Consider the following 12,694-nt stretch of genomic DNA (forward strand, 5'->3'; position numbering starts at 1 on the left):
GTCGATCTTGTATTTATACAGAGAGCATAAACTTTTTGGAGCAGGGTCTGTGCACGTGGTTCTGTGTTTGCACAGGGCTTAGCACAGCATTGGCCATGGCTAGGACAGCCTGGGCTTGCTGAAGTGCAGGTACGTGTTACTGGGGTCTTCTGGGTGTGGGACTCCTATGTTTCCCTCAGGCAAAGCAGAATTCTTGAAACAAACAATATTTCCTGGGCAAACTTGATATTGTAAGGAAAGTAAAGCCCCCTTTGGTGCATTTCTCAGGCATTTTCTGTGCTCGCATACAAAATGAGGCAGGATTGGGTGTAGTCAAGGCAAGGGAAGTGTTCATCTCCGCCATTGGTTAATTTTTGTAGATTTCCTTCTGTTGTGATTGAAAAAAAAAATGAAAGCAGGAATTCCTCCCTTCATCTCAGATCCCAAATCAGTGGAGAGAATACCCAAGGTCAGAGAAAGAAGGGCCAAGTCCAGCACCTCACCACCAGAGAGCACTTCATACCTGGCCCTGGCTGAGGCACAGGAGATGTCCTCACCATGGCCGTGTCCATCCTCCTGCTTGGGGTTGGGTTCTTCTATTTTTTAGCTCCACTGTGAACCCTTCTGGCTGGGGTATTTTGAATGGGAGCTGTTGCTGTGCTGCCTAACTTGAGCAGGACAAGAATAGCCTGCTCCCCCAAATATAAGTGGTCTTTCAGTTCCAAGTCTTATAAAAGCTCTTTTGCCAGTGGAGCACATGGCAGATGGAAAGTACCCCTCTGATTTCCTCCAAACACGTGTGCAGCTGTTGCTGTTTCCCCTTTTTTCCCCTAATGAAATTTTTAGACCTCACCTGTTAACACAAGCATTATAGGGTTGGGGATGGCCGTGTGGTTTGTTGCTTATTTTTCCTCCCTTATTCCCCGAAAGGAAAATGACTGGAGATGTTTTGGAGAAATGACACGGGGCTAGAAGCTGTGAAAATATCTTCGACATAGTTTTAACGGTGGGAAATTTTGGATACCGGCAAGCCTTTGTGCCCACAACACAGCGCCTGGCTGGAAAGGCTTTGTTTATAGCGTGCTTTATTTTGTGAGACAGAAGCTGGAAACTGCCCAGGTCTTAGGGGGAATACCAAGCATTTAGCTTGGACAGAAATAGAGCCGCAGCTTAGGGCACACTGAAACAAATGGAAGACAAAGTGATGACCCAGATCCAAGTTATTAAGGGTAAATACATATTGACAAGATTGAGGATTAGGTAGAAGGTGCTTAGGCACAGAAGGAACTGTTTATACATTGTACACTGAGTAAAGTTTACTCTGCAATCCATGGCTTTCTCAGAGTACTTTTTTTTTTTTTTAATGGGAGAAAAAGAAAAGATAATCAGATCGAGGAGAAAAGGCTAATTCTATTTCCAGGCTCCAGTGTATTGTGAATGCAACATGACTAGTGCCCCAGGACATCACGATAAATCTGTCAGGAAGAAGTTTGTATCTCTCTGATACGACGTAAGGATCTGGCTCATGGCGATGTCATAGCTTACCTGTGTCCTTCTTTGCTGGAGCTGTCATTGCTCAGTTCACCTTGCAGCACCCCTTTCACCAGGGCTCTGTCTGCTCATAGGCTTAGCAGCTCCTTCTGTGTCTGTGTAAGAATGACCCAGGAAAGTGGAGAAATAGAGATTCCTAAAACAGGGACTGGGGGGAGGACAAAAGATTTTCATTAGCCATTATAAGAACCCGAGTCCTGCGTGAATGTGGTAATAGGAAACAAAATCACAGTCAGGAAGCAAGTGGAAAAGATAACTGTGACAGAGCTCATCTCTCACATCTCCCAGCTGACTGCTATCTCCAGCAGAACACACAGACGGAGTGTTGTGCAGATAACAGCACTCAGAGCAGCTGCTGGTTGATGCTCCTTGTTTTCTTCTAATGGGCTGCACTGCACCCACTGGTACTGTCAGTGTGATGCATGCTGAGCGTGTGCCTCGCTCCTCTGTCACACCTGGTGGATGCTTGTGTCAGCATAGCAGCACCGCTTGCTATGGCAGCACGTGACAGCTGTGACTAGAAATGGATGCCAGCAAAAACCTCAACCCTGCAACTGTCAGAGAAACTCGTGCTTCCTGCATCGGGGAATATAGCGAAGGGGGATCCAAACACAAATTAATTCCTTGCATAAAGCCAAGTCTTTTGGAAACGGGGTCAGACGAGAGCTAGGAAACCTCAATTCTTTCTCAGCTGGATTAGCTGACAATATCCCAGGTCAAGAAGCACGCTGGTTTAGAGAAAGCCTCCAGCATTGCTAGGGCTATATTTATGGCTGTTTAAATGCTGAAGCATGCAGCCAGAACCTTAGCTGTGTACCTGAACATCCCAGCAGGCACCAGAGGATGGGTAGGTACCAGCACAGTGTGAACATCTCAGCTGTGTTTGCTTGGTAGGGAAGAAGGAATGGCCGAGGGAAAACCCTTCACCTTGTGTCACACAAACTGAATTTTGTTTCATCTCCCAGCAAGACAAAAAGACCAAAGGTTATTTGTTCTCCAGACCAATTGACCTGAAATTGAAAATCTTTCAGGCTGAATGAAGGGTGGCTGGCGTTGTGGCTGAGGCTTTTGTTTGTTTGTCTTTGTGGAGAGATTTAATAATATTAAAACGAAACTTGAAACGGTTTCAGAAGTGAAAACTTTCCTGGAGTAGTGGTGAAATGAAAATAGGTTTTGTTGTGGAACAGTGTTTATTTTTTGCTGACAAAGTTTTGCACCAGCTTTTAAACTTCCTTTATGAAATCTGTCTCATCCCAGCGGTGAGAGACAGTGCTCTGACACTGCAGAGCGCATCAGATCTCAGCTGCAGGTTGTCACTGTTGGTTTCCACTGTGATGCAGCTTGTCATCCTGCAGACCCACAGTCCTCTTGAGAAACGGGCCTGAGATGCAGAAGGTGAATTTCCAACAGTTAATGAGGAGTCGGGTGGGCGTCATCGCGCAAACTCTCTTCAGGCATATCCACAAGTAACACTGCTTCCCCCAACCATTTCTCCTTGGTCAGTATTTTCATGCATTTCCTCTTTATTTGTCAGCCTGCCCCATTTGCCCTGTGACTTCTAAGCTCCTCATGCTTTGGGTTGCCGGATTGCGCAGCCTGGTGTCAGAGGTGGCCCATAGCTGTCCCCAAAACGTTCACCTCATTTCTACAGCAGCTCTGTGCCCAGAGGTGGAGTGTTCCTGAGGTCTCAGCACTGGGGGACATGGAGCTATTTTCATACCCACAAACAGAGGGTGTTTTCACAGGAGAGCAAGCAGGAAGTTATTGTTGCAGCTTACCTTGAATAGACAAAGGGAAACCAGCAGCAATCCCGGCACCAGCTCCTGCTCCTCCAACACAACCACTGCAGGAGCTTACATGTAGCTCTGCTCCATTGTTCCTTGGTTTTCTATATCCCCTACCTACTTAAAAATTATTTAGGGAGCCTGCTAACGCTGAGCCATGCTTTCTACTCTTCTTTACATTTATTATTTCAAATTTGACTTTGATCAGCTGGTGAGGATCAGAGGAAAGACGAAATCCATCATTATTTTCTCGCTTTGGGGGCAGGGGTGTTGTTGTTGTTTCAGTTTTCAGCCAGCTTCCTGTATTTACTTTTGCGGCCCGCTCTGGTGATGTGCTGACTGCTCGTGTTTACTGGTGCACCAGCTGCGGACACAGAGCAGGGCTGCCCAGCTCTTCCTGCAGCAGGGCTGGCGAGGGGGGAAAGGAGAGAAGTGGGCCAAGAGCATTGCTGGTTTCCATGAAGTACACAAAGGCATATTGCAAGCAGTGGGCTCATCAGCTTCCTGGAAAGAGACTCAAAGTCCTTTCAGCCAGCCACCTGACACAGATACCTGAAACTGGAGATATTCTTACTAGGTGACACGGTCCTGGCTTACTGTATCCAACATCTGCTTGATGCTTTTTGCCATTGAACTATATTTTGTTAAGCTGACTTATAAAGTGCTCTCCCAAGTGCTGACACATCCCAAGTATCCTTTTGTTCCGGCCTTGTAGATAGCGGAATCTGCAGCAATCCTTGCCTGCACCAATTCCTTGCTCAGTGCTGTGCAGCATGCAGTGATGCTCCCATACCTGTAAAAACAGCACCCAAAAAGCTGCATTTCCTCTGTTTCTCTAACTGGGCAGAAGTTTTGCCAGTTTGGCTTACATAAGGATGTAAAGCAACTCAGAGTCCTATTATAAAGCAGCAAAAAAAGAAAAAAAAGCAATTTACATTGTCTCTGCCTGGATGCTGCTTTGCTGGGGAAGCAGCACCACCTCCCACCTCCTCCCACCCCCCAGCTAACAGCGGGAGGGGGTTATTACTTTGCTGTGCAAAGCTGGGGGCTGATGTTCCCAAACTTGGCTCGCATCCTTCCAGTAGCGCTTTCTTTTCAGTCCACATTATTCATTCTGAATTGGAAGCAAACTCCTTGAGTGCTTTTTGGAGGCGAGTGAGCAGGATAGGATTTTCAGGGGGAACAGAAAAAAAAAAAAAAAAGCCCTAAAACTTCGTATAGATTTGTATTTCTATTGCTTTAAGTGATGTCAGTGTAGCCGGAGGGATAACCTCTTCTTTTTCACGTGTGCCAGCATCAAAGCACTTTTGAGTCTACCTTGTTCTGGTTGGCAAAATAAGAGCTATCCCTGGAGCTGCTGTCACAAAGGATTTCGATGTTCTTCTCTTTGGGGGGAAGCCATACTCCTGCCCCATATGGCCATGCTCCCAAAGCTCTCCTTGGGCCTGAGGCAGCAGGATGCCACGTCACTGCAGTGAACCAAAGTGCCTGGGACAGCCCCGTGCAGAGCTTTATTTTCACAGTTCGCCTGTGCTTCCTGCAGGGTGTAAATAACCAGCAAGAGGAATGCTCTGGAAGACATGAGAGATGGGTGTCATCAAACAAAACCAGGAAAGAGGGAGAGGAAGGGCAGTGCTACGAAGGACAGGAAGGTGGATGTTAAAAACAAGGAAAGCATGAGAAGGAGAGACGCATCAGACTGAAATAGCACACGTGAGAAAACTCTCCCAGCAGCTTCGGGCTGTCCTGAAATGGGAGTTGGGGGCAGGAGGAGGGGCAGTGGGAAGCTGCTGGGAGACCCTGAGTGTAATCCCCATCAGAATGCGCTGAAAAAGGGAAGGAAACGGGAACCTTGTGCCACAAAAATCTGAAAGCTCAAGTTCTGCACAGCAGAACTGGCACAGAAAAGCGTTAGAGAGAAAGCTGGTATGAGGCACTGCCGCTCTTTATCTCCTATGCCCTCAGGTATTCTGGGCCTGAAGTTTCTGGGCCTGAAGTTTCTGTGCCTCGAAGGCTTTTCCTTCATCGCTGACAGTGAGGAATTTAGAAAATGCACAAGGTGCCCCTTTAGTGAAGTTTTGGTTTTATCTTTTTGGCTGCATTCTCAACTGTTTCATTAAAAAGGGAAAGGGAATCAGGCCACGTAAAGGGTAAGTCACATACTTGCCTTTGGTTTCTTATCAGAACCGCCTAATTAAGCTCTCACCTTGTTACCCAAATTCTGCATAGCTGGGCTCCGTTATGTGGAGTTATTCTCTGCAAAGCAGTAAATAAATTGCTGATTCTGCAGGATGAAATTAAAGTGCTAAGTGCAACCCAAGTACACGTATGTGAGGGATTTGGATTTTTCTTGGTAGAAGACAACATAAATAGCTCCATGGAAGCATATAAACTTACCTCATGAAAGGTTTCTTTTCCCCCATGAGATTGAAGTTTGGGTTATTTTAATGTTTATCAGAGCACTGACATTGAGATCCTTTCCCCTTTTTACTAGCTTTGATTACTATTATTTTAATGAATAGTAATCATAAATCCACCAACCTGGGACCATTATACATTGTGCTTTGGCTCAGGACCATAGAAAACAATGGCTTAAATCCCATACATGCTTTGGCATCCACTCAATATCTAGTACATTCATTTATGCTAAATTTACTTTTGTTTCCAATATTTCCAGTGTGCCCTAACCCTTTTGACCTCCAATCTGCTGTAAATCCCTTTTACTACTCACTGACACGTGACTTTATAAATCATGCACAGGCCAGTGAGATGATGCTATAACCAAACCCACTATTTAGACTACAATTGAAAGGTCATAATTCTGGGCACGTTTAAAGGCACAGCTCGTAACAGCAGTTAGCACATGATTCAATCTTTGACCTTAAAAGCAAAAGGAAACCGAGGTTCCTGTCCCGTCCCCCCCTCCCAGCTACGCACACACCGTGTTATTTCAAACAGGGCGTTCAGCTGATAGATGAAGCAATGTGAATTATTCATTCCTCAGAACCCACATCTTGAAAATATCTGGCAGCAGCAAACGCTGCAGTGCTCTGCAACTGGGAGAAGGCTGCGGGTGTGGGGGTTCGGCTGCTCCCTGAGCCCATTCCCAGAGAAGGGAGAGGCTCCCTGCATTTTCATACCGTATTTTGATCACTGGAAACCTTGGAGATTTTGCTGCAAGGGTGAGAAAACTGCAGGTCTGATGCACTGGACCTGACAGTGGTCTTGTGATTGAGATGTGTTGTGTGGAACTGCCTGTTAAAGTGCTTTAGGGAAAACCCTATGGGAGGCATTTCCATCTAGCTACCTGCCTGCCTCTGGGGAAGGTGAACCCACAGCAGCTGTCTGCTTGATTACATAGGCCCACGGAATGATTTGAGTTGGGATGGACCCCAAAAGGCCATCTGGTCCAACCCCCTGCAATGAGCAAGGACTCTTACAGCTCGATGGGGTGCCCAGAGCCCTATCCAGCCTGACTTGAATGTCCCCAGGGATGGGGCACCCACCACCTCTCTGGACAACTCATACCAGTGTCTCACAGCCCTTATTGTAAAGATCTTCCTCCTTATATCCAATCTAAGTTTCTGCAGGTCTGTCTTTCTCAGCAGGCTCTGAACTTGCAATTTCATCCCGTGTGTCTTTTCCCACCTCACCTGGTGGCTCACCCCACCGCTCCCAACCACCAGATGTCATTTGCAGAAACTGATTTCTGATCAGCCCAGGAGTACAAATGCCTGGAAGCATGCGTGGAAACATGTTGTAGAGCAAACTCATCAGGGAGTGGAAAGAGAGTGATTCTGTGAGTAAAAATTATTGGCTCTGCTCTCTCCATCAACCACTTAGCAAGGCTATTATTTACCACTTGCCTTGCTCAGTACCCAATAAAAATCTGAGGGCTTTTTGTGCCCATGGTTTTGGAAGCGCTTACATCTGCACTTCAGGGAAAGTCAATGTTGTAAGTAAATAAAAAGGGAACCCAGTCTGACTGCACACACACACACACACACACACACACAAAGGCTTTAAAAAAAAAACAAAAGAAAATGACAAATCTCTAAAAATTCAGAGTTTTTTTGCTTGGCAGCTTTTGAAATAACAGACTAATGCTTATGACATTGCATAACATGAGAGAACATTACTCATGAAGAAGTGATGTAATGTGACATGTGACATCTGGTAGTTGGAAACTTCAGCTCTACACTAACTATACATTGCCTTGATATGTCACAGTACTTGCAAGATGTATGGAAGGCGTGTGTGTCAACACAGCCACTGTATGGCTCTCATGAGGACTGCACACCTCCTTTTGGCACAGGCCTCTGTCTTCTTTTTTTGCCCAATTTCAACTGATTTCCATTTACTGTCGTCTTGCAGATACATCTCTGCCAGAAGTCACATCACTTTGCGTTTGAAAGGGTGAACGGTAGTGCAACAGATCAGTGCAGAGCTACTATTTCCATGTAAGAAAATGCAGTGCGTTGAAATAATGTATTCTTTATCTACATTCTCAGTTTTAAGGACAGATATGTTGTGTCTTAAAAATTTGACAAGTGGTTTACGTGTTGTCTTCCTCTGGGCGGTGCCTGGCTACATAAATTTCCCTGCTCATAGAATCATGGAAGGATGGAATCATTAAGGTTGGAGAAGAACTGTAAGATTTCCAAGCCCAACCCATCCCACAGTGCCCATTGACCATGTCCCTTAGTGCTACAAGTCCATGGTTCTGGAACACCTCCAGGGATGGGGACTCCCCCACTCCCTGGGCATCCAGTGCCAGCACCTGACTGCTCTTTCTGACAATTTTTTCTTTACATCCAACCTGAATTGCTCATCTTCATAGGCACAATAACTGGGTTTGCTTATCACACGAGTTAATTCCTTTTGAGTTTCTTGCAAATTTAAGAGAGATCTTCAAGTCCAGATCCACCTGCTCTCCTTTCTGCAAACCCACAAGTGAGGACCCAGTCTGCCAGCTGCTGTCCGTGGGACGTGCTCATGCACTGAGACCGGTGGGACACTGGGGCCAAAGAAAGGATATAATGGAAATACAGCTGGGACTTTCCAAAGCACCGGGCTGAGTGTTCCCACTGACAGCACGATGGCAGCCATGAAATGTGAGCCAAGCAGGGCAGAAATAGGAGAATCTGCGTTCCTGCAGCGCTCGCTCCATGCCCCGCTCTGCACCATCCCCTGCTCCTCTGTTGCTGTGATTGAGTTCCCCTCTGAAACGTGAGCTGAGGATCTCCCATCTTCTATTTTTATTTGGGCTTTGGATCTCTCTGAGCTTCCAGCAGGCTTTACCTCCCAGGCTGCGTTACAAATACCTTTCACGCTCTATTCTCACCTTCTCTCCTCCCACCTAAATCACTTTTATCATCTCCCTCTTGCTTAGAGAGAGCGGGATCCTCTTTCTGTGTTGACCCCAAGGGTGCGTGGTGGGCCAGCACCTCCAGATCTTGCAATAGCTGTGTGAATCCCTGGACTCCAGCTGCCCGCTGCAGACCTTTTCCCTCTGCTTGTGTTTGTTGTTTGTCTCTTGGGCACCACTGGTAAGAGAACACCCAGCGAGCAACTGCATGGCACGAAACTCGGGGATGCTCTGCCATTAGCCTGTCCTGCCCTTCACCTGTCTATCACCCAAGGCAGCTTGGAGGCTGGGGAGAAGAGGAAAAGGAAAGGCAGAAGAAATATTCCCTTCTAAAATTCACGGGTACCCTTCTTGTTGGACTTAATGCAACCTGAAGGTGTAAACCAGTGAAAAATAGCTTCCCCGGGACAAAGTTTTAGGGTAAAAGAGATTGGAATTGGAGGAGGTTTAGAGAGCTTTTCCCAGCTTTTCATTTATTTTTTTTTTAATATTTCCATATTTATTTGCTTTGTTTGGGTTTTCTGTAACTTAGCCATTCTCGAACTTGCCAGTTCTAGAAAGGTAAGTTGCAAACATCACAAAATGTCATGCATGTTTGTGCAGAAGCAATAATAAATAACCCCAGGTTATAAGAGACATTCTTTTTCCTCTCCGAAATGAACCTGAAAATACAAAAAGTCTAATTAGAACCTGCATTAAGTGGCATGCCAACAAACCAGCTGCTTTCTTCAGTCAGCAGATTGAGGAGCTGTTTAACATGTTCTTCAATAGATGTTAATTAATATCGATGCCTTGTGTTTTCATTAGTTATAAATAGATTAAGTGGGTGGTAGGCAATCGGTTCTTCCTTGCCACGTAACTTTTTTTTTGTGTAAACTGCAGCCCAGTAAGCATTCAGCAATGTGATTCATAGGAAGCACCACGGTGAAGCCTTGGAATAGGATGGATAAAAGACAAACTGACTGCTCAGATCTGTGAAGTGCCTGGGAGGTCACTTACTTTATTTCCCCCTCTGGCAGTGCTGGATTATTCCCAGTGATATTTCCTTCTGGAAATTACTGCCTAATAAACTCCATTTAGTTTGTTTTGGTTATGAGCTTTCTCTGAATGCGTATTTCTATATAACCCAACACTTTCAGGTCCAGTATACTACCAGTGATGGCAGTGATGTCCCATTTAGGATAGCTTAGAAAAATTTTGCTCAGGCAAAGCACAGGGGATAATTTTGTATTAGGGAAAAATCTGAAAATTTCATATGGAGGGAATTTCCTTTCATAAAAACAGAAAAGATTGCTATTTTCTTCTGCAAACATGCAACAAAGCAGACTACTTCTGCATCCTAAATTAGTCTTTTTCTCCTTGGATCAAGTAGGGCTTTTCCTTCAGCTCTCCTTCCCGCATAACCTACAGTCTTTAGTCAAAGAGATAAATGGTAAAATCATTTGTCTGCTAGAGAAGGTTTACTTAGTTCTGAAAGTGGCACAATTAAATGAATGGAGTAAAAGATCTGAAGGAAACAAAGGTCAGCTCCCAGATCTCCCTGCCAATAGATATTGGTCCCTAAGATACAGAAAGGTCTTAATATACAGAGCTACATCACATGGGTTTCAACTGGAATTAATTTCATGCTTACAAGTGAACGTTTTTTCTGCCCATTCCATCCAGATCAAAGTCTGTGCATATAATTCATTCTCAGTCTCAACACACCTGTAAAGGAGCACCCAGTGAGGCCAGTACTCTTGCAGAAAAAAGGTCCTGAGTTTTTTACTTAGCTTGTCTTACTCGCTATGCATAAGAATCCAATTATTTATGATCCGTCTATCATTTCTAATGAAAGTATCGTAAGAGGAGAAAATAAGGTGATTACTTGAAGGACAGAAATTGATGGAAAAATAAGAATTATTGTAAATAGCCAGTTGGGACCTGTAAATGTTGTCGCTGTAATTGATGGAAAGGATTCAATTAATGAGGGCATTCTGAGGAAAAAAATTAATGGTTTGAACCTCCACTCTGCTTTCCCAGTTCCAATGAATGATTTGTCCAGCACAAATCATTGCACTTTATGAGCATCCTGTTCAACAGGTGTACACACACCCCTTGGTGTTCTTGTGTACATGAGTGCAGGGTGTTCTTATTGCAGTCAGTCCTACCTGCCCTGGAGAGGCTGAGCAGCACTTACCTGCAGCTGAGGCAGGAGCAATGTCTGCTGCCTCCAGGCAACTCCCAAATAGCTGAAACTCTGCCAGCAGACATGCTGGGATTGGAGTTGTGAGAAACATGACTTAATGCAGACAAAATGAGTCAGAGGGGGAAGGGGCAGCAGGTGAGAGAGAAGGAAAATATTCATTGGCAGCCTTTGAACATAAAATTAGTGTTAGAGGCAGCGTCTGGGGGCAAAGGAGGATGAACTTTAGCACCTTGCCTGAAGAAATCCAAGAAAAAATGTTCTCTGGTCACCCCTCTGAATAGTCAGGTCATCTCAGGGGGGTTTATGTGCTTTGTGGGCTTCACGAGGGTTGGACGCCTTCAGTCGCTTCATGGTGAGGAGCAGAGGTCAGCAGAGGAGAGGGGCTCAGGGACATGGGGCACCGGGGTGGGAGCTGCAAGAAAGGAGCTTGGGAACAAAGAGGGGAAGCAGAACTCCAGCACTCTGACAGTCCCTTGGACTGAGCCTGGGAAGTCGTACATAATCCTTTTGAAGAGTAGCCTTCCAAAGAAGCCATTGTTTGAGTCCTGGCATGATTTGTGTCTGTACTTAGTGTGGAAGAGCTTCTCTAATCATTTGAGGTCATGAGGCTGTGATATAATTATATAATTATTGTGAATTCCAGTGCAAACTAGTATTGAAGTATGAGGGAGGAGAAGGCAGCACAACTGGCAACACGGAGACTTCGATCTCTCCCTGCCTACAGATGTCTGCATTCCTGCAGAGGGTTTGAGGTGATTTTTCTATCTCAAAGCACCAAATGAAACCAGCTCTTTGGGAAAACACTTTTAAGGAATGCTGCCAGCTAGTATCTACTGGCCCTCGCTTAGTTGATGATGGTTTGACATGCACTGGAAGGGTGTTTTAATTAACATTTCAAAAAAAAAGAGGAAAGAATGATTTCTCATTTCTTAGAAGGTCAAAAGGTGTTCAGGTATCATAGGAATGGATAGAGCAGAAGAGCCTAAAGAGATAGAGAGACATGTCAAAACACTTCGATATCACATCCCCTTAGAGTAGCTATTTTCTTTCTGTTATCGTGTTAAGTGCAAGTATTATAGAAATTTATCTCCTGTTCAGACATGTTCAAAAGATAAGGCAGTGATGGTGGCAGGTACTTCTTGTTCAGAGTGCACTTGCTACATTTGGCCAAATAGAGTGCTTGAAATAGTGGTATGATTATTTTGTAATAGTGTTATCTCACTGCAATCAGCTCTACAAATGGATGTCATTAGTTTTTATAAAGGTATGGCACTCACAAGTATGAAAGGTTAATGAGATTGTTCTTTAGCCAAGCACGTGGCAGGGCATTTCACCTGTTCTGTCTTGGTGGTGATAAAAGGAGAAAGCTTGCAATGGGAAACACTTTTAAACTCCAGTACTCATCCTTCTCCATAGTAGAGTCCATCTTTCATACTGAACTGTACTGAGAGGTCAGCTTTTGTCCAAGCTGGGACCCCCAGATCAAACTGGTTTATATAAAAAGTGGTTGGTTTTCCACAGGGAATCTCATCTGTTTGACTTAAGCTGAGTTTGCTTCTGAGCCCACACATAAGGAAAAAATCAGTTGTGCTGTGCACGCTCTGTGTGTGCGCGTGCGTGTGTGAGTCCCACAGTTGTTCTCTCATTTGTTAGGAGGATGGACATTACCTGGCCAAGCAGATTTTCAGCACTAAAATAGGTAAGAATACGTAAAAAGTAAAAATTCATCCAGTTTGATGATATCAAAAGCATAATATAGCTCTCTCAAATATGAAAACTAAAATTCATTTATTATATTTCAGCTTGCTTTGGATGCAAGATAGT

Source organism: Numida meleagris, chromosome 17 (assembly GCF_002078875.1).
Source record: "Numida meleagris isolate 19003 breed g44 Domestic line chromosome 17, NumMel1.0, whole genome shotgun sequence".
Lineage (NCBI taxonomy): Eukaryota > Metazoa > Chordata > Aves > Galliformes > Numididae > Numida > Numida meleagris.